The sequence below is a fragment of the Phalangium opilio genome, unplaced genomic scaffold (assembly GCF_054372755.1).
Source record: "Phalangium opilio isolate 3A_F unplaced genomic scaffold, DU_Popi_V2 ptg000194l_1, whole genome shotgun sequence".
Classification (NCBI taxonomy): Eukaryota; Metazoa; Arthropoda; class Arachnida; order Opiliones; family Phalangiidae; genus Phalangium; species Phalangium opilio.
Window position 1 is genome coordinate 1,068,670 of NW_028324212.1, and position 20,442 is coordinate 1,089,111.

The following is a 20,442-nucleotide window of genomic DNA, read 5'->3' on the forward strand; positions in this document are numbered from 1 at the left end:
GAATCGGTCGGACGTGCTGCCACAGAAATGTGTATCAATTTTGATTTTTAAAATCGTTTGGAGATATTTCTTATAAATAATAGAAGAATAGGTTAAGAATTCACTTGATTTTCCTCTTCACCCTCCTTTTAATGGAGATAACATTTCGAGACTGATTTTTGAAATTTTTAAGTACTTAAATCGTTTTGTATAAAAAGAAAATAAAATGTAATGCGTTTTAAAATGATTTCTCAAGCGGTACAAAAGCACTGTCTCCGATACCGGGAATCGAACCCGGGCCTTCTGGGTGAAAGCCAGATATCCTAGCCGCTAGACCATGTCGGACTTGCTTAACCAAGTCTTAATTCTATTCATAAACCAATATCCTTAAGTCTATTCTTGAAAAGCGGTACAAAAGCACTCGCTCCGATACCGGGAATCGAACCCGGTCCTTATGGGTGAGAGCCAGATATCCTAGCCACTAGACCATATCGGACTTGCTTAAACAAGTCTTAATTCTCTTCATAAACCTATATCCTTAAGTCTATTCTTGAAAAGCGGTACAAAACCACATGCTCCGATACCGGGAATCGAACCCGGGCCTTCTGGGTGAAAGTCAGGTATCCTAGCGACTAGACCATATCGTACTTGATCAACCAAGTCTTAATTCTATTCTTGAAAAGCGGTACAAAAGCACTCGCTCCGATACCGGGAATAGAACCCGGGCCTTCTGGGTGAAAGCCAGATATCCTAGCCACTAGACCATATCGGACTTCTTCAACCAAGTCTTAATTCTATTCATAAACCTATATCCTTAAGTCTATTCTTGAAAAGCGGTACAAAAGCACTCGCTCCGATACCGGGAATCGAACCCGAGCATTCTGGATGAGAGCCAGATATCCTAGCCACTAGACCATATCGGACTGGTCGGAACAATCCAAAATATTATTCCTATAAATTTCAAATAATCAAGATTATAACGAAAATTTAAGTGGCATTATGTTTTGCTCTATAATTTGCGACACGAGTAGAGCTTAGAATTAAGTCGTTAACTAGCTTTAATTATTTTTGTTTGTAATACGCAAAAACACTATCTTATCGCCTGTTTCCTAGAGCAATATTTTTCTCGTGAGTTGTTTTACAGCAAAGGGATTGCCATATATAGACTCTAAAATAACTTAGGTCCCTTTTTTAAAATACCGAAAAAGTATAGAACACTAAAAATTACCGTCGGTTTTGGACAGCCATTTTTGGCCGTGGGTTATTTTAATGCGAGAAATCGTAATGAAGACTCTAAAGTAAAATTAAATTTAATTAGTGATGAATAAACGCATTTAAAGCTCTTTGCATTAGACAATGATAGAGTATAATAATCGGTTTCTCATTTTAATTAATGATTAAATTAGGAAATTAAAATGCCGAGATAGAATAAAGTTACTTATAAAATTATTTTAAATGTGATTGTTGTCAATTTATGCGGTACATCGTTCGTACGGTACAACTAGCAAAACGATTTGGTATTTGAAAACAATTTGCTTAATTAGTTAGTTAGCTTTAAATAGGGTTTTTCTGGAAATTGCCGAAAGTGTTGATATCATATCTTACCGCCATTTTTCCATTGTATTGTTTTACGGCGATGGGGTTACCATCTAGGCTCTAGAGTAGGCAACTGACGTGATTTTTGTAAAGAGCCGAAAGTGTCCATACACTAAACATAGAGAAAGGAAGATGTTACTGGAGTGGCCGAGTGGACGCTCCATGAGCAGCTTACGTTTGGGTTGGTGCGTAATATAGTGCGGATATCTGTGTACTAAAATTTGTACTAAAATATTACAAAGTTTCTTTGAATATTTTTAAATAATTTTCGCCATAGAAGACGCTATAGTCGTACGCACCAACCCTAACATGTAGCGCCTCTGGTGGATTCTGTGCTACACATCGGTACAACATACGCCTGTTGTAGGCATTGTATCGGCCCTTCCAGTAACACCTTCCTTTTTCTATGCACTAAATTACCGCCTGGTTTTCGACAGCCATTTTTCTATTGATTTGTTTCACGGCGATGGGGTTGCCATCTAGGCTCTAGAGTAGGCAACTGACGTGATTTTTGTAAAATGCCGAATGTGTCCATACACTAAATTACCACCTGGTTGGACAGCCATGTTGTTGTAGCGGGTTATTTGAATGAGATAAATCGTAACGAAGTCATTTAAGTATAATTAACTTTGGTAATTAATGATTAAAGGTGTGTAAAGGCATTTGCGTTAGACGATGATGAAACTAAATCGGTATTAAGCGAATTCTCTACTGAATTGATGTTTAAATTACAATATTAATACGCCGAGAATGATTAAATTTAATTGTAAAACTATTTTAATGGTCATTGTTGTCAATTTATGCGTTACGTGGATCGGTACAAGTAGCAAAACGATTTGGTATTTAAAAACAATTATCTTAAGTAGTTAGTTAGCTTTAATTAGGGTTTTTCTGGAAATTGCCGAAATTGAATTTTTTGGCGTTAAATGGTTGGATAGAACCATTAGAAGTTTTAATTAGTGTTTTATCTTTCTTTCTTTTGGAAAATGCTGCAAATAAAGAGACAATTTTACCGCTAAGTTTTCGCGCTGTTATTTTATGAGAGCAGGAGTTCATAATAACCCCCCTTCGGGGGGAAGTACGAAACTGGTTAAAAAGCCCGTAACAACAAAGTTTCGCCGTAAAGCTCAGCGGATTTATACACCGCTTAATTCCCAAAGAAATAGTTACCCCAATGTTTAGCGCCCACGTGCATTAATTTCCCATATTCCGGGTTAGAACTATTTTTATCTTGTGATTTTCGCCGAAAATGGCTCGCGAGTCGCGTCTGTCGGCGCGGTGCCGCAGTCAGCCGCGGTGTACATTAAGCCTTGGCTAAGAAGTTGGCTTTGCGATGGTTTATAGTTTTCTACAAAACATTTAAACGATAGTCATTAATGTTTTCTTGTGATATGTGTGAGAATTCCTTGGTTAAATTAAAACGGTATGGACAAATTGATTCCGAGTATCTTTAATATAAGAATTCCATCGTGTTTCTACGTCCACATACTCGCCATTTTTCTTAACGACGGCGAATGGAGATCCCAGGCTCCCAGCTAATGTTTGGAACGAAAACCAAGGAGTATAGATACTACTACAATCTACTGTAAAGTTGTATGTCCATCAACAGGCTAGTCCTTTATATGCGCAGCGACAAAATCTTGTTGTTCGCGATTTTTACCATTAGCTCTATGGCAAGTTTCGTACTTCCCCCCGAAGGGGGTTATTATGAACTCCTGATGAGAGTAAACGTTCGAATTTACGTTGATTAGTATTATTTAAACGTGTTTAAATGGCATTGTGTTAGACAATGAAGGAGTTTATTGGATTTTAAGAATAGTTTTTCCACTTAAGTGATGTTTAAATGTCCAAAAATTTGGAAAGAGCATTATAAGATTAATTTAAACTTGTTTAGGTCGTTAATTAGCTTTAATTTTGTTTTGTTTCGAAAAATGCCGAACATAAACACATTACTGTACCGCCACTATTTCGCAGGCTTTTTTGTTGAGAAAAAACCTTTTAATTACTTTGATTTTTAAATATTTAATCGTACTTAATTGGTCTTGCGTTATTATATTCAAATAAAGTCGTTCTTTAGCTTTAATCATGGTTTTTTTGGATTTTACCGCCTAGTCTTTTGATTTGCCGAATTACTACTCTATTTTACCGCCTAAGTCGAAAGCCAAGTCAATCTAGCCAAAGGGAGTTTTCTAGCAGACGACGCATAGTGGCAAATGTACTATTGTAGAGTTTTTTACTTTCGGCAATTTTCGGCAGATTGCAAGTTGGCGGTAATTTAGGGATTCCCCTTTCGGGGTATTTTTACGAAGAAATCTTGACTACTATTATGGTTTTATTTCAAATTAAACTAATTATTACTTTAAATCGAAGGTAACAAAAAAACGGAGCTGTTAACTCACTTCACTCAATCAAAAACTCAAGCGCGAATGCAATGAAAAGTTTGAACTTTTTTAAGCAGACGACCTTTGTTTGACCTTGAGATAGTAACCGGGCGAAGTTTTCTGACTCAACGATTGTTTTTTCATAAAAAATGTTTATTTCTTAACAAAAATATACCAAATTTGATAAGAAATTTATATGAATTAAGTGAGGTGGTTTTGTTTAATAAGTGTGTAATTACAACCACTATTTGCTTTTGGTCTGGTCTTGACGTTTGAAGTATATAGCCCAGGACTTAATGTTTGACCTAGAACATTTGAACATAAAGATGAAAATTGGTACATGTGTTATTTTCGACCCAACAAAAAATATACTAAAAGTCCCCTGCTGTAGAGCGCGAGCTTTCACCGCCATCTTGGAAAATGGCCGTCGGGAGGCCAGCAACAATATATTCCACATTCTTCTTCAAAAATTATGAAAATTGGTACACAATATGACTGAGACCACATGAGCATCATAGATAAATTTTACAGCTCTGTGTTTGATAGCTTGGTCGCCATATTGGAAAATGGCCGCCGTGAATGCTAGGTACAGTATATTTCACCATGTTGTTGAAAAATTGTGAAAATTGATAGATATTATAATCAGAGATGTGTAAACCTCATTGTAAAATATTGAAGCCATTCATGAGATAGTTTGGCCGCCATGTTGGAAAATGGCCGCCGGGAATGTCATTTAGATACAGTATATTCTTCAAAAATTATGAAAGTTGGTAATAATTATGTTGAAGACTGTCTAAACAACCATAACCCAGAGGTCCGTGGATCGAAACCAGGCCCTGGTAAATTAATTTAAATAGAACTTGCTATTTAATATAAGTTAGTTTGTTCATACAATGGTGATGTAAGCAGAGTGGCGCAGTGGAAGCGTGCTGGGCCCATAACCCAGAGGTCCGTGGATCGAAACCACGCTCTGCTATGTTAATGCAAAGTAGCATTTGCTATTTTGGTATCAGTTAGTTTTTCACATAATGGTGATGTAAGCAGAGTGGCGCAGTGGAAGCGTGCTGGGCCCATTACCCAGAGGTCCGTGGATCGAAACCACGCTCTGCTAAATTAATGCAAAATAGCATTTGCTATTTTGATATTAGTTAGTTTGTTCATACTATGATCATGTAAGCTGAGTGGCGCAGTGAAGCGTGCTGGGCCTATAACCCAGAGGTCCGTGGATCGAAACCACGCTCTGCTATGTTAATGCAAAGTAGCATTTGCTATTATGGTATCAGTTAGTTTTTCATATAATGGTGATGTAAGCAGAGTGGAGCAGTGGAAGTGTGCTGGGCCCCTAACCCAGAGGTCCGTGGATCGAAACCACGCTCTGCTATGTTAATGCAAAGTAGCATTTGCTATTTTGGTATCAGTTAGTTTTTCACATAATGATGATGTAAGCAGAGTGGCGCAGTGGAAGCGTGCTGGGCCCATTACCCAGAGGTCCGTGGATCGAAACCACGCTCTGCTAAATTAATGCAAAATAGCATTTGCTATTTTGATATTAGTTAGTTTGTTCATACTATGATCATGTAAGCTGAGTGGCGCAGTGAAGCGTGCTGGGCCCATAACCCAGAGGTCCGTGGATCGAAACCACGCTCTGCTATGTTAATGCAAAGTAGCATTTGCTATTATGGTATCAGTTAGTTTTTCATATAATGGTGATGTAAGCAGAGTGGCGCAGTGGAAGCGTGCTGGGCCCATAACCCAGAGGTCCGTGGATCGAAACCACGCTCTGCTAAATTAATGCAAAATAGCATTTGCTATTTTGATATTAGTTAGTTTGTTCATACTATGATCATGTAAGCTGAGTGGCGCAGTGAAGCGTGCTGGGCCCATAACCCAGAGGTCTGTGGATCGAAACCACGCTCTGCTATGTTAATGCAAGGTAGCATTTGCTATTTTGGTATCAGTTAGTTTGTTCATACTATGATCATGTAAGCAGAGTGGCGCAGTGGAAGCGTGCTGGACCCATAACCCAGAGGTCCGTGGATTGAGACCACGCTCTGCTAAATTAATGCACAATAGCACTTGCTATTTTGATATAAGTTAGTTTGTTCACACTATGATCATGTAAGCAGAGTGGCGCAGTGGAAGCGTGCTGGATCCATAACCCAGAGGTCCGTGGATCGAAAAGACTCTCTGCTATGTTAATGCAAAGTAGCATTTGCTATTTTAGTGTCAATTAGTTTTTCATATAATGGTAATGTAAGCAGAGTGGTGCAGTGGAAGCGTGCTGGATCCATAACCCAGAGGTCCGTGGATCGAAAAGACTCTCTGCTATTTTAATGCAAAGTAGCATTTGCTATTTTAGTGTCAATTAGTTTTTCATATAATGGTAATGTAAGCAGAGTGGCGCAGTGGAAGCGTGCTGGGCCCATAACCCAGAGGTCCGTGGATCGAAACCACGCTCTGCTATGTTAATGCAAAGTAGCATTTGCTATTTTGATATTAGTTAGTTTGTTCATACTATGATCATGTAAGCTGAGTGGCGCAGTGAAGCGTGCTGGGCCCATAACCCAGAGGTCCGTTGATCGAAACCACGCTCTGCTATGTTAATGCAAAGTAGCATTTGCTATTTTAGTGTCAATTAGTTTTTCATATAATGGTGATGTAAGCAGAGTGGCGCAGTGGAAGCGTGCTGGATCCATAACCCAGAGGTCCGTGGATCGAAAAGACTCTCTGCTATTTTAATGCAAAGTAGCATTTGCTATTTTAGTGTCAATTAGTTTTTCATATAATGGTAATGTAAGCAGAGTGGCGCAGTGGATGCGTGCTGGGCCCATAACCCAGAGGTCCGTGGATCGAAACCACGCTCTGCTATGTTAATGCAAAGTAGCATTTGCTATTTTGATATTAGTTAGTTTGTTCATACTATGATCATGTAAGCTGAGTGGCGCAGTGAAGCGTGCTGGGCCCATAACCCAGAGGTCCGTTGATCGAAACCACGCTCTGCTATGTTAATGCAAAGTAGCATTTGCTATTTTAGTGTCAATTAGTTTTTCATATAATGGTGATGTAAGCAGAGTGGCGCAGTGGAAGCGTGCTGGGCCCATAACCCAGAGGTCCGTGGATCAAAACCACGCGCTGCTATGTTAATGCAAAGTAGCATTTGCTATTTTGGTATCAGTTAGTTTTTCATATAATGGTGATGTAAGCAGAGTGGAGCAGTGGAAGCGTGTTGGGCCCATAACCCAGAGGTCCGTGGATCGAAACCACGCTCTGCTATGTTAATGCAAAGTAGCATTTGCTATTTTGGTATTAGTTAGTTTTTCATATAATGGTGATGCAAGCAGAGAGGCGCAGTGGAAGCGTGCTGGGCCCATAACCCAGAGGTCCGTGGATCGAAACCACGCTCTGCTAAATTAATGCAAAATTGCACTTGCTATTTTGATATAAGTTAGTTTGTTCATACTATGATCATGTGAGCAGAGTGGCGCAGTGGAAGCGTGCTGGGCCCATAACCCAGAGGTCCGTGGATCGAAACCACTCTTTGCTATGTTAATGCAAAGTAGCATTTGCTATTTTGGTATCAGTTAGTTTTTCATATAATGGTGATGTTAGCAGAGTGGCGCAGTGGAAGCGTGCTGGGCCCATAACCCAGAGGTCCGTGGATTGAGACCACGCTCTGCTAAATTAATGCACAATAGCACTTGCTATTTTGATATAAGTTAGTTTGTTCATACCATAATCATGTAAGCAGAGTGGTGCAGTGGAAGCGTGCTGGGCCCGTAACCCAGAGGTCCGTGGATCGAAACCACGCTCTGCTATGATAATGCAAAGTAGCATTTGCTATTTTGGTATCACTTAGTTTTTCATATAATGGTGATGTAAGCAGAGTGGAGCAGTGGAAGCGTGCTGGGCCCATAACCCAGAAGTCCGTGGATCGAAACCACGCTCTGCTATGTTAATGCAAAGTAGCATTTGCTATTTTGGTATCAGTTAGTTTTTCACATAAAGGTGATGTAAGCAGAGTGGCGCAGTGGAAGCGTGCTGGGCCCATAACCCAGAGGTCCGTGGATCGAAACCACGCTCTGCTATGTATGCAACGTAGCATTTGCTATTTTGGTATCAGTTAGTTTTTCATATAATGGTGATGTAAGCAGAGTGGCGCAATGGAAGCGTGCTGGGCCCATAACCCAGAGGTCCGTGGATCGAAACCACGCTCTGCTATGTTAATGCAAAGTAGCATTTGCTATTTTGGTATCAGTTAGTTTTTCATGCTATGATCATGTAAACAGAGTGGCGTAGTGGAAGCGTGCTGGATACATAACCCAGAGGTCCGTGGATCGAAAAGACGCTATGCTAAATTAATGCAAAATAGCACTTGCTATTTTGATATAAGTTAGTTTGTTCATACAATGAATATGTAAGCAGAGTGGCGCAGTGGAAGCGTGCTGGGCCCATAACCCAGAGGTCCGTTGATCGAAACCACTCTTTGCTATGATAATGCAAAGTAGCATTTGCTATTTTGGTATCACTTAGTTTTTCATATAATGGTGATGTAAGCAGAGTGGAGCAGTGGAAGCGTGCTGGGCCCATAACCCAGAAGTCCGTGGATCGAAACCACGCTCTGCTATGTTAATGCAAAGTAGCATTTGCTATTTTGGTATCAGTTAGTTTTTCACATAAAGGTGATGTAAGCAGAGTGGCGCAGTGGAAGCGTGCTGGGCCCATAACCCAGAGGTCCGTGGATTGAGACCACGGTCTGCTAAATTAATGCAAAATAGCATTTGCTATTTTGATATTAGTTAGTTTGTTCATACTATGATCATGTAAGCAGAGTGGCGCAGTGGAAGCGTGCTGGGCCCATAACCCAGAGGTCCGTGGATTGAAACCACGCTCTGCTATGTTAATGCAAATAGCATTTGCTATTTTGGTATCAGTTAGTTTTTCATATAATGGTGATGTAAGCAGAGTGGCGCAGTGGAAGCGTGCTGGGCCCATAACCCAGAGGTCCGTGGATCGAAACCACGCTCTGCTATGTATGCAACGTAGCATTTGCTATTTTGGTATCAGTTAGTTTTTCATATAATGGTGATGTAAGCAGAGTGGCGCAATGGAAGCGTGCTGGGCCCATAACCCAGAGGTCCGTGGATCGAAACCACGCTCTGCTATGTTAATGCAAAGTAGCATTTGCTATTTTGGTATCAGTTAGTTTTTCATGCTATGATCATGTAAACAGAGTGGCGTAGTGGAAGCGTGCTGGATACATAACCCAGAGGTCCGTGGATCGAAAAGACGCTATGCTAAATTAATGCAAAATAGCACTTGCTATTTTGATATAAGTTAGTTTGTTCATACAATGAATATGTAAGCAGAGTGGCGCAGTGGAAGCGTGCTGGGCCCATAACCCAGAGGTCCGTTGATCGAAACCACTCTTTGCTATGTTAATGCAAAGTAGCATTTGCTATTTTGGTATCAGTTAGTTTTTCATATAATGGTGATGTTAGCAGAGTGGCGCAGTGGAAGCGTGCTGGGCCCATAACCCAGAGGTCCGTGGATTGAGACCACGCTCTGCTAAATTAATGCACAATAGCACTTGCTATTTTGATATAAGTTAGTTTGTTCATACCATAATCATGTAAGCAGAGTGGCGCAGTGGAAGCGAACTGGGCCCGTAACCCAGAGGTCCGTGGATCGAAACCACGCTCTGCTATGTTAATGCAAAGTAGCATTTGCTATTTTGGTATCAGTTAGTTTTTCACATAAAGGTGATGTAAGCAGAGTGGCGCAATGGAAGCGTGCTGGGCCCATAACCCAGAGGTCCGTGGATCGAAACCACGCTCTGCTATGTTAATGCAAATAGCATTTACTATTTTGGTATCAGTTAGGTTTTCATATAATGGTGATGTAAGCAGAGTGGCGCAGTGGAAGCGTGCTGGGCCCATAACCCAGAGGTCCGTGGATCGAACCAAGGTCTGCTAAATTAATGCAAAATAGCATTTGCTATTTTGATATTAGTTAGTTTGTTCATACTATGATCATGTAAGCAGAGTGGCGCAGTGGAAGCGTGCTGGGCCCATAACCCAGAGGTCCGTGGATTGAAACCACGCTCTGCTATGTTAATGCAAATAGCATTTGCTATTTTGGTATCAGTTAGTTTTTCATATAATGGTGATGTAAGCAGAGTGGCGCAGTGGAAGCGTGCTGGGCCCATAACCCAGAGGTCCGTGGATCGAAACCACGCTCTGCTATGTATGCAACGTAGCATTTGCTATTTTGGTATCAGTTAGTTTTTCATATAATGGTGATGTAAGCAGAGTGGCGCAATGGAAGCGTGCTGGGCCCATAACCCAGAGGTCCGTGGATCGAAACCACGCTCTGCTATGTTAATGCAAAGTAGCATTTGCTATTTTGGTATCAGTTAGTTTTTCATGCTATGATCATGTAAACAGAGTGGCGTAGTGGAAGCGTGCTGGATCCATAACCCAGAGGTCCGTGGATCGAAAAGACGCTAAGCTAAATTAATGCAAAATAGCACTTGCTATTTTGATATAAGTTAGTTTGTTCATACAATGAATATGTAAGCAGAGTGGCGCAGTGGAAGCGTGCTGGGCCCATAACCCAGAGGTCCGTTGATCGAAACCACTCTTTTCTATGTTAATGCAAAGTAGCATTTGCTATTTTGGTATTAGTTAGTTTTTCATATAATGGTGATGCAAGCAGAGAGGCGCAGTGGAAGCGTGCTGGGCCCATAACCCAGAGGTCCGTGGATCGAAACCACGCTCTGCTAAATTAATGCAAAATTGCACTTGCTATTTTGATGTAAGTTAGTTTGTTCATACTATGATCATGTGAGCAGAGTGGCGCAGTGGAAGCGTGCTGGGCCCGTAACCCAGAGGTCCGTGGATCGAAACCACGCTCTGCTATGATAATGCAAAGTAGCATTTGCTATTTTGGTATCAGTTAGTTTTTCATATAATGGTGATGTAAGCAGAGTGGAGCAGTGGAAGCGTGCTGGGCCCATAACCCAGAAGTCCGTGGATCGAAACCACGCTCTGCTATGTTAATGCAAATAGCATTTGCTATTTTGGTATCAGTTAGTTTTTCATATAATGGTGATGTAAGCAGAGTGGCGCAGTGGAAGCGTGCTGGGCCCATAACCCAGATGTCCGTGGATCGAAACCACGCTCTGCTATGTATGCAACGTAGCATTTGCTATTTTGGTATCAGTTAGTTTTTCATATAATGGTGATGTAAGCAGAGTGGCGCAATGGAAGCGTGCTGGGCCCATAACCCAGAGGTCCGTGGATTGAAACCACGCTCTGCTATGTTAATGCAAAGTAGCATTTGCTATTTTGGTATCAGTTAGTTTTTCACATAAAGGTGATGTAAGCAGAGTGGCGCAGTGGAAGCGTGCTGGGCCCATAAACCAGAGGTCCGTGGATCGAAACCACGCTCTGCTATGTTAATGCAAATAGCACTTGCTATTTTGGTATCAGTTAGTTTTTCATATAATGGTGATGTAAGCAGAATGGCGCAGTGGAAGCGTGCTGGGCCCATAACCCAGAGGTCCGTGGATCGAAACCACGCTCTGCTATGTATGCAACGTAGCATTTGCTATTTTGGTATCAGTTACTTTTTCATATAATGGTGATGTAAGCAGAGTGGCGCAGTGGAAGCGTGCGGGGCCCATAACCCAGAGGTCCGTGGATTGAAACCACGCTCTGCTAAATTAATGCAAAATAGCATTTGCTATTTTGATATAAGTTAGTTTGTTCACACTATGATCATGTAAGCAGAGTGGCGCAGTGGAAGCGTGCTGGATCCATAACCCAGAGGTCCGTGGATCGAAAAGACTCTCTGCTATGTTAATGCAAAGTAGCATTTGCTATTTTAGTGTCAATTAGTTTTTCATATAATGGTAATGTAAGCAGAGTGGCGCAGTGGAAGCGTGCTGGATCCATAACCCAGAGGTCCGTGGATCGAAAAGACTCTCTGCTATTTTAATGCAAAGTAGCATTTGCTATTTTAGTGTCAATTAGTTTTTCATATAATGGTAATGTAAGCAGAGTGGCGCAGTGGAAGCGTGCTGGGCCCGTAACCCAGAGGTCCGTGGATCGAAACCACGCTCTGCTATGATAATGCAAAGTAGCATTTGCTATTTTGGTATCACTTAGTTTTTCATATAATGGTGATGTAAGCAGAGTGGAGCAGTGGAAGCGTGCTGGGCCCATAACCCAGAAGTCCGTGGATCGAAACCACGCTCTGCTATGTTAATGCAAAGTAGCATTTGCTATTTTGGTATCAGTTAGTTTTTCACATAAAGGTGATGTAAGCAGAGTGGCGCAGTGGAAGCGTGCTGGGCCCATAACCCAGAGGTCCGTGGATTGAGACCACGCTCTGCTAAATTAATGCACAATAGCACTTGCTATTTTGATATAAGTTAGTTTGTTCATACCATAATCATGTAAGCAGAGTGGCGCAGTGGAAGCGTGCTGGGCCCGTAACCCAGAGGTCCGTGGATCGAAACCACGCTCTGCTATGATAATGCAAAGTAGCATTTGCTATTTTGGTATCAGTTAGTTTTTCATATAATGGTGATGTAAGCAGAGTGGAGCAGTGGAAGCGTGCTGGGCCCATAACCCAGAAGTCCGTGGATCGAAACCACGCTCTGCTATGTTAATGCAAAGTAGCATTTGCTATTTTGGTATCAGTTAGTTTTTCACATAAAGGTGATGTAAGCAGAGTGGCGCAGTGGAAGCGTGCTGGGCCCATAACCCAGAGGTCCGTGGATCGAAACCACGCTCTGCTATGTTAATGCAAATAGCATTTACTATTTTGGTATCAGTTAGGTTTTCATATAATGGTGATGTAAGCAGAGTGGCGCAGTGGAAGCGTGCTGGGCCCATAACCCAGAGGTCCGTGGATCGAACCACGGTCTGCTAAATTAATGCAAAATAGCATTTGCTATTTTGATATTAGTTAGTTTGTTCATACTATGATCATGTAAGCAGAGTGGCGCAGTGGAAGCGTGCTGGGCCCATAACCCAGAGGTCCGTGGATTGAAACCACGCTCTGCTATGTTAATGCAAATAGCATTTGCTATTTTGGTATCAGTTAGTTTTTCATATAATGGTGATGTAAGCAGAGTGGCGCAGTGGAAGCGTGCTGGGCCCATAACCCAGAGGTCCGTGGATCGAAACCACGCTCTGCTATGTATGCAACGTAGCATTTGCTATTTTGGTATCAGTTAGTTTTTCATATTATGGTGATGTAAGCAGAGTGGCGCAATGGAAGCGTGCTGGGCCCATAACCCAGAGGTCCGTGGATCGAAACCACGCTCTGCTATGTTAATGCAAAGTAGCATTTGCTATTTTGGTATCAGTTAGTTTTTCATGCTATGATCATGTAAACAGAGTGGCGTAGTGGAAGCGTGCTGGATACATAACCCAGAGGTCCGTGGATCGAAAAGACGCTATGCTAAATTAATGCAAAATAGCACTTGCTATTTTGATATAAGTTAGTTTGTTCATACAATGAATATGTAAGCAGAGTGGCGCAGTGGAAGCGTGCTGGGCCCATAACCCAGAGGTCCGTTGATCGAAACCACTCTTTGCTATGTTAATGCAAAGTAGCATTTGCTATTTTGGTATCAGTTAGTTTTTCATATAATGGTGATGTTAGCAGAGTGGCGCAGTGGAAGCGTGCTGGGCCCATAACCCAGAGGTCCGTGGATTGAGACCACGCTCTGCTAAATTAATGCACAATAGCATTTGCTATTTTGATATAAGTTAGTTTGTTCATACCATAATCATGTAAGCAGAGTGGCGCAGTGGAAGCGAACTGGGCCCGTAACCCAGAGGTCCGTGGATCGAAACCACGCTCTGCTATGTTAATGCAAAGTAGCATTTGCTATTTTGGTATCAGTTAGTTTTTCACATAAAGGTGATGTAAGCAGAGTGGCGCAATGGAAGCGTGCTGGGCCCATAACCCAGAGGTCCGTGGATCGAAACCACGCTCTGCTATGTTAATGCAAATAGCATTTACTATTTTGGTATCAGTTAGGTTTTCATATAATGGTGATGTAAGCAGAGTGGCGCAGTGGAAGCGTGCTGGGCCCATAACCCAGAGGTCCGTGGATCGAACCACGGTCTGCTAAATTAATGCAAAATAGCATTTGCTATTTTGATATTAGTTAGTTTGTTCATACTATGATCATGTAAGCAGAGTGGCGCAGTGGAAGCGTGCTGGGCCCATAACCCAGAGGTCCGTGGATTGAAACCACGCTCTGCTATGTTAATGCAAATAGCATTTGCTATTTTGGTATCAGTTAGTTTTTCATATAATGGTGATGTAAGCAGAGTGGCGCAGTGGAAGCGTGCTGGGCCCATAACCCAGAGGTCCGTGGATCGAAACCACGCTCTGCTATGTATGCAACGTAGCATTTGCTATTTTGGTATCAGTTAGTTTTTCATATAATGGTGATGTAAGCAGAGTGGCGCAATGGAAGCGTGCTGGGCCCATAACCCAGAGGTCCGTGGATCGAAACCACGCTCTGCTATGTTAATGCAAAGTAGCATTTGCTATTTTGGTATCAGTTAGTTTTTCATGCTATGATCATGTAAACAGAGTGGCGTAGTGGAAGCGTGCTGGATCCATAACCCAGAGGTCCGTGGATCGAAAAGACGCTAAGCTAAATTAATGCAAAATAGCACTTGCTATTTTGATATAAGTTAGTTTGTTCATACAATGAATATGTAAGCAGAGTGGCGCAGTGGAAGCGTGCTGGGCCCATAACCCAGAGGTCCGTTGATCGAAACCACTCTTTTCTATGTTAATGCAAAGTAGCATTTGCTATTTTGGTATTAGTTAGTTTTTCATATAATGGTGATGCAAGCAGAGAGGCGCAGTGGAAGCGTGCTGGGCCCATAACCCAGAGGTCCGTGGATCGAAACCACGCTCTGCTAAATTAATGCAAAATTGCACTTGCTATTTTGATGTAAGTTAGTTTGTTCATACTATGATCATGTGAGCAGAGTGGCGCAGTGGAAGCGTGCTGGGCCCGTAACCCAGAGGTCCGTGGATTGAGACCACGCTCTGCTAAATTAATGCACAATAGCACTTGCTATTTTGATATAAGTTAGTTTGTTCATACCATAATCATGTAAGCAGAGTGGCGCAGTGGAAGCGTGCTGGGCCCGTAACCCAGAGGTCCGTGGATCGAAACCACGCTCTGCTATGATAATGCAAAGTAGCATTTGCTATTTTGGTATCAGTTAGTTTTTCATATAATGGTGATGTAAGCAGAGTGGAGCAGTGGAAGCGTGCTGGGCCCATAACCCAGAAGTCCGTGGATCGAAACCACGCTCTGCTATGTTAATGCAAATAGCATTTGCTATTTTGGTATCAGTTAGTTTTTCATATAATGGTGATGTAAGCAGAGTGGCGCAGTGGAAGCGTGCTGGGCCCATAACCCAGAGGTCCGTGGATCGAAACCACGCTCTGCTATGTATGCAACGTAGCATTTGCTATTTTGGTATCAGTTAGTTTTTCATATAATGGTGATGTAAGCAGAGTGGCGCAATGGAAGCGTGCTGGGCCCATAACCCAGAGGTCCGTGGATTGAAACCACGCTCTGCTATGTTAATGCAAAGTAGCATTTGCTATTATGGTATCAGTTAGTTTTTCATATAATGGTGATGTAAGCAGAGTGGAGCAGTGGAAGCGTGCTGGGCCCATAACCCAGAAGTCCGTGGATCGAAACCACGCTCTGCTATGTTAATGCAAAGTAGCATTTGCTATTTTGGTATCAGTTAGTTTTTCACATAAAGGTGATGTAAGCAGAGTGGCGCAGTGGAAGCGTGCTGGGCCCATAAACCAGAGGTCCGTGGATCGAAACCACGCTCTGCTATGTTAATGCAAATAGCACTTGCTATTTTGGTATCAGTTAGTTTTTCATATAATGGTGATGTAAGCAGAGTGGCGCAGTGGAAGCGTGCGGGGCCCATAACCCAGAGGTCCGTGGATTGAAACCACGCTCTGTATGTTAATGCAAAGTAGCATTTGCTATTATGGTATCAGTTAGTTTTTCATATAATGGTGATGTAAGCAGAGTGGAGCAGTGGAAGCGTGCTGGGCCCATAACCCAGAAGTCCGTGGATCGAAACCACGCTCTGCTATGTTAATGCAAAGTAGCATTTGCTATTTTGGTATCAGTTAGTTTTTCACATAAAGGTGATGTAAGCAGAGTGGCGCAGTGGAAGCGTGCTGGGCCCATAACCCAGAGGTCCGTGGATCGAAACCACGCTCTGCTATGTTAATGCAAATAGCATTTACTATTTTGGTATCAGTTAGTTTTTCATATAATGGTGATGTAAGCAGAGTGGCGCAGTGGAAGCGTGCTGGGTCCATAACCCAGAAGTCCGTGGATCGAAACCACGCTCTGCTAAATTAATGCAAAATAGCATTTGCTATTTTGATATTAGTTAGTTTGTTCATACTATGATCATGTAAGCAGAGTGGCGCAGTGGAAGCGTGCTGGGCCCATAACCCAGAGGTCCGTGGATTGAAACCACGCTCTGCTATGTTAATGCAAAATAGCATTTGCTATTTTGATATTAGTTAGTTTGTTCATACTATGATCATGTAAGCTGAGTGGCGCAGTGGAAGCGTGCTGGGCCCATAAACCAGAGGTCCGTGGATCGAAACCACGCTCTGCTATGTTAATGCAAATAGCATTTGCTATTTTGGTATCAGTTAGTTTTTCATATAATGGTGATGTAAGCAGAGTGGCGCAGTGGAAGCGTGCTGGGCCCATAACCCAGAGGTCCGTGGATCGAAACCACGCTCTGCTATGTATGCAACGTAGCATTTGCTATTTTGGTATCAGTTAGTTTTTCATATAATGGTGATGTAAGCAGAGTGGCGCAATGGAAGCGTGCTGGGCCCATAACCCAGAGGTCCGTGGATTGAAACCACGCTCTGCTATGTTAATGCAAAGTAGCATTTGCTATTTTGGTATCAGTTAGTTTTTCACATAAAGGTGATGTAAGCAGAGTGGCGCAGTGGAAGCGTGCTGGGCCCATAACCCAGAGGTCCGTGGATCGAAACCACGCTCTGCTATGTTAATGCAAAAAGCATTTACTATTTTGGTATCAGTTAGTTTTTCATATAATGGTGATGTAAGCAGAGTGGCGCAGTGGAAGCGTGCTGGGTCCATAACCCAGAGGTCCGTGGATCGAAACCACGCTCTGCTAAATTAATGCAAAATAGCATTTGCTATTTTGATATTAGTTAGTTTGTTCATACTATGATCATGTAAGCAGAGTGGCGCAGTGGAAGCGTGCTGGGCCCATAACCCAGAGGTCCGTGGATTGAATCCACGCTCTGCTATGTTAATGCAAAATAGCATTTGCTATTTTGATATTAGTTAGTTTGTTCATACTATGATCATGTAAGCTGAGTGGCGCAGTGGAAGCGTGCTGGGCCCATAAACCAGAGGTCCGTGGATCAAAACCACGCTCTGCTATGTTAATGCAAAGTAGCATTTTCTATTATGGTATCAGTTAGTTTTTCATATAATGGTGATGAAAGCAGAGAGGTGCAGTGGAGCGTGCTGGGCCCATAACCCAGAGGTCCGTGCATTGAAACCACGCTCTGCTAAATTAATGCACAATAGCACTCGCAATTTTGATATAAGTTAGTTTGTTCATACCATAATCATGTAAGCAGAGTGGCGCAGTGGAAGCGTGCTGGGCCCATAACCCAGAGGTCCGTGGATCAAAACCACGCTCTGCTATCTTAATGCAAAGTAGCATTTGCTATTTTGTCATCAGGTAGTTTTTCATATAAAGGTGATGTAAGCAGAGTGGAGCAGTGGAAGCGTGCTGGGCCCATAACCCAGAGGTCCGTGGATCGAAACCACGCTCTGCTATGTATGCAACGTAGCATGTGCTATTTTGGTATCAGTTAGTTTTTCATATAATGGTGATGTAAGCAGAGTGGCGCAATGGAAGCGTGCTGGGCTCATAACCCAGAGGTCCGTGGATTGAAACCACGCTCTGCTATGATAATGCAAAGTAGCATTTGCTATTTTGGTATCAGTTAGTTTTTCATATAATGGTGATGTAAGCAGAGTGGAGCAGTGGAAGCGTGCTGGGCCCATAACCCAGAAGTCCGTGGATCGAAACCACGCTCTGCTATGTTAATGCAAATAGCATTTGCTATTTTGGTATCAGTTAGTTTTTCATATAATGGTGATGTAAGCAGAGTGGCGCAGTGGAAGCGTGCTGGGCCCATAACCCAGAGGTCCGTGGATCGAAACCACGCTCTGCTATGTATGCAACGTAGCATTTGCTATTTTGGTATCAGTTAGTTTTTCATATAATGGTGATGTAAGCAGAGTGGCGCAATGGAAGCGTGCTGGGCCCATAACCCAGAGGTCCGTGGATTGAAACCACGCTCTGCTATGTTAATGCAAAGTAGCATTTGCTATTATGGTATCAGTTAGTTTTTCATATAATGGTGATGTAAGCAGAGTGGCGCAGTGGAAGCGTGCTGGGTCCATAACCCAGAGGTCCGTGGATCGAAACCACGCTCTGCTAAATTAATGCAAAATAGCATTTGCTATTTTGATATTAGTTAGTTTGTTCATACTATGATCATGTAAGCAGAGTGGCGCAGTGGAAGCGTGCTGGGCCCATAACCCAGAGGTCCGTGGATTGAAACCACGCTCTGCTATGTTAATGCAAAATAGCATTTGCTATTTTGATATTAGTTAGTTTGTTCATACTATGATCATGTAAGCTGAGTGGCGCAGTGGAAGCGTGCTGGGCCCATAAACCAGAGGTCCGTGGATCAAAACCACGCTCTGCTATGTTAATGCAAAGTAGCATTTGCTATTTTGTCATCAGGTAGTTTTTCATATAAAGGTGATGTAAGCAGAGTGGAGCAGTGGAAGTGTGCTGGGCCCATAACCCAGAGGTCCGTGGATCGAAACCACGCTCTGCTATGTATGCAACGTAGCATGTGCTATTTTGGTATCAGTTAGTTTTTCATATAATGGTGATGTAAGCAGAGTGGCGCAATGGAAGCGTGCTGGGCTCATAACCCAGAGGTCCGTGGATTGAAACCACGCTCTGCTATGATAATGCAAAGTAGCATTTGCTATTTTGGTATCAGTTAGTTTTTCATATAATGGTGATGTAAGCAGAGTGGAGCAGTGGAAGCGTGCTGGGCCTATAACCCAGAAGTCCGTGGATCGAAACCACGCTCTGCTATGTTAATGCAAATAGCATTTGCTATTTTGGTATCAGTTAGTTTTTCATATCATGGTGATGTAAGCAGAGTGGCGCAGTGGAAGCGTGCTGGGCCCATAACCCAGAGGTCCGTGGATCGAAACCACGCTCTGCTATGTTAATGCAAAAAGCATTTACTATTTTGGTATCAGTTAGTTTTTCATATAATGGTGATGTAAGCAGAGTGGCGCAGTGGAAGCGTGCTGGGTCCATAACCCAGAGGTCCGTGGATCGAAACCACGCTCTGCTAAATTAATGCAAAATAGCATTTGCTATTTTGATATTAGTTAGTTTGTTCATACTATGATCATGTAAGCAGAGTGGCGCAGTGGAAGCGTGCTGGGCCCATAACCCAGAGGTCCGTGGATTGAAACCACGCTCTGCTATGTTAATGCAAAATAGCATTTGCTATTTTGATATTAGTTAGTTTGTTCATACTATGATCATGTAAGCTGAGTGGCGCAGTGGAAGCGTGCTGGGCCCATAAACCAGAGGTCCGTGGATCAAAACCACGCTCTGCTATGTTAATGCAAAGTAGCATTTTCTATTATGGTATCAGTTAGTTTTTCATATAATGGTGATGAAAGCAGAGAGGTGCAGTGGAGCGTGCTGGGCCCATAACCCAGAGGTCCGTGCATTGAAACCACGCTCTGCTAAATTAATGCACAATAGCACTCGCAATTTTGATATAAGTTAGTTTGTTCATACCATAATCATGTAAGCAGAGTGGCGCAGTGGAAGCGTGCTGGGCCCATAACCCAGAGGTCCGTGGATCAAAACCACGCTCTGCTATCTTAATGCAAAGTAGCATTTGCTATTTTGTCATCAGGTAGTTTTTCATATAAAGGTGATGTAAGCAGAGTGGAGCAGTGGAAGCGTGCTGGGCCCATAACCCAGAGGTCCGTGGATCGAAACCACGCTCTGCTATGTATGCAACGTAGCATGTGCTATTTTGGTATCAGTTAGTTTTTCATATAATGGTGATGTAAGCAGAGTGGCGCAATGGAAGCGTGCTGGGCTCATAACCCAGAGGTCCGTGGATTGAAACCACGCTCTGCTATGATAATGCAAAGTAGCATTTGCTATTTTGGTATCAGTTAGTTTTTCATATAATGGTGATGTAAGCAGAGTGGAGCAGTGGAAGCGTGCTGGGCCCATAACCCAGAAGTCCGTGGATCGAAACCACGCTCTGCTATGTT

General features: G+C 42.6%; 12 non-coding genes across 12 annotated transcripts; 8 read left to right on the top strand and 4 right to left on the bottom strand.

The window, feature by feature from the left end:
- Positions 1-252: 252 nt before the first annotated feature.
- TRNAE-UUC (transfer RNA glutamic acid (anticodon UUC)) lies at positions 253-324 on the bottom strand. The gene has a single exon. It is a non-coding gene; the product is annotated as a tRNA-Glu (tRNA).
- Positions 325-403: 79 nt separating this feature from the next.
- On the bottom strand, positions 404-475 carry TRNAE-CUC (transfer RNA glutamic acid (anticodon CUC)). The gene has a single exon. It is a non-coding gene; the product is annotated as a tRNA-Glu (tRNA).
- A 204-nt stretch (positions 476-679) lies between these two features.
- On the bottom strand, positions 680-751 carry TRNAE-UUC (transfer RNA glutamic acid (anticodon UUC)). The gene has a single exon. It is a non-coding gene; the product is annotated as a tRNA-Glu (tRNA).
- A 79-nt stretch (positions 752-830) lies between these two features.
- On the bottom strand, positions 831-902 carry TRNAE-CUC (transfer RNA glutamic acid (anticodon CUC)). The gene has a single exon. It is a non-coding gene; the product is annotated as a tRNA-Glu (tRNA).
- A 6,797-nt stretch (positions 903-7,699) lies between these two features.
- On the top strand, positions 7,700-7,771 carry TRNAT-CGU (transfer RNA threonine (anticodon CGU)). Its single transcript has one exon. It is a non-coding gene; the product is annotated as a tRNA-Thr (tRNA).
- A 1,817-nt stretch (positions 7,772-9,588) lies between these two features.
- On the top strand, positions 9,589-9,660 carry TRNAT-CGU (transfer RNA threonine (anticodon CGU)). The gene has a single exon. It is a non-coding gene; the product is annotated as a tRNA-Thr (tRNA).
- A 1,141-nt stretch (positions 9,661-10,801) lies between these two features.
- Positions 10,802-10,873, top strand: TRNAT-CGU (transfer RNA threonine (anticodon CGU)). The gene has a single exon. It is a non-coding gene; the product is annotated as a tRNA-Thr (tRNA).
- A 1,138-nt stretch (positions 10,874-12,011) lies between these two features.
- TRNAT-CGU (transfer RNA threonine (anticodon CGU)) lies at positions 12,012-12,083 on the top strand. Its single transcript has one exon. It is a non-coding gene; the product is annotated as a tRNA-Thr (tRNA).
- Positions 12,084-12,417: 334 nt separating this feature from the next.
- Positions 12,418-12,489, top strand: TRNAT-CGU (transfer RNA threonine (anticodon CGU)). The gene has a single exon. It is a non-coding gene; the product is annotated as a tRNA-Thr (tRNA).
- A 1,276-nt stretch (positions 12,490-13,765) lies between these two features.
- Positions 13,766-13,837, top strand: TRNAT-CGU (transfer RNA threonine (anticodon CGU)). Its single transcript has one exon. It is a non-coding gene; the product is annotated as a tRNA-Thr (tRNA).
- Positions 13,838-14,978: 1,141 nt separating this feature from the next.
- TRNAT-CGU (transfer RNA threonine (anticodon CGU)) lies at positions 14,979-15,050 on the top strand. The gene has a single exon. It is a non-coding gene; the product is annotated as a tRNA-Thr (tRNA).
- Positions 15,051-15,114: 64 nt separating this feature from the next.
- On the top strand, positions 15,115-15,186 carry TRNAT-CGU (transfer RNA threonine (anticodon CGU)). The gene has a single exon. It is a non-coding gene; the product is annotated as a tRNA-Thr (tRNA).
- The last annotated feature ends 5,256 nt before the right edge of the window (positions 15,187-20,442 follow it).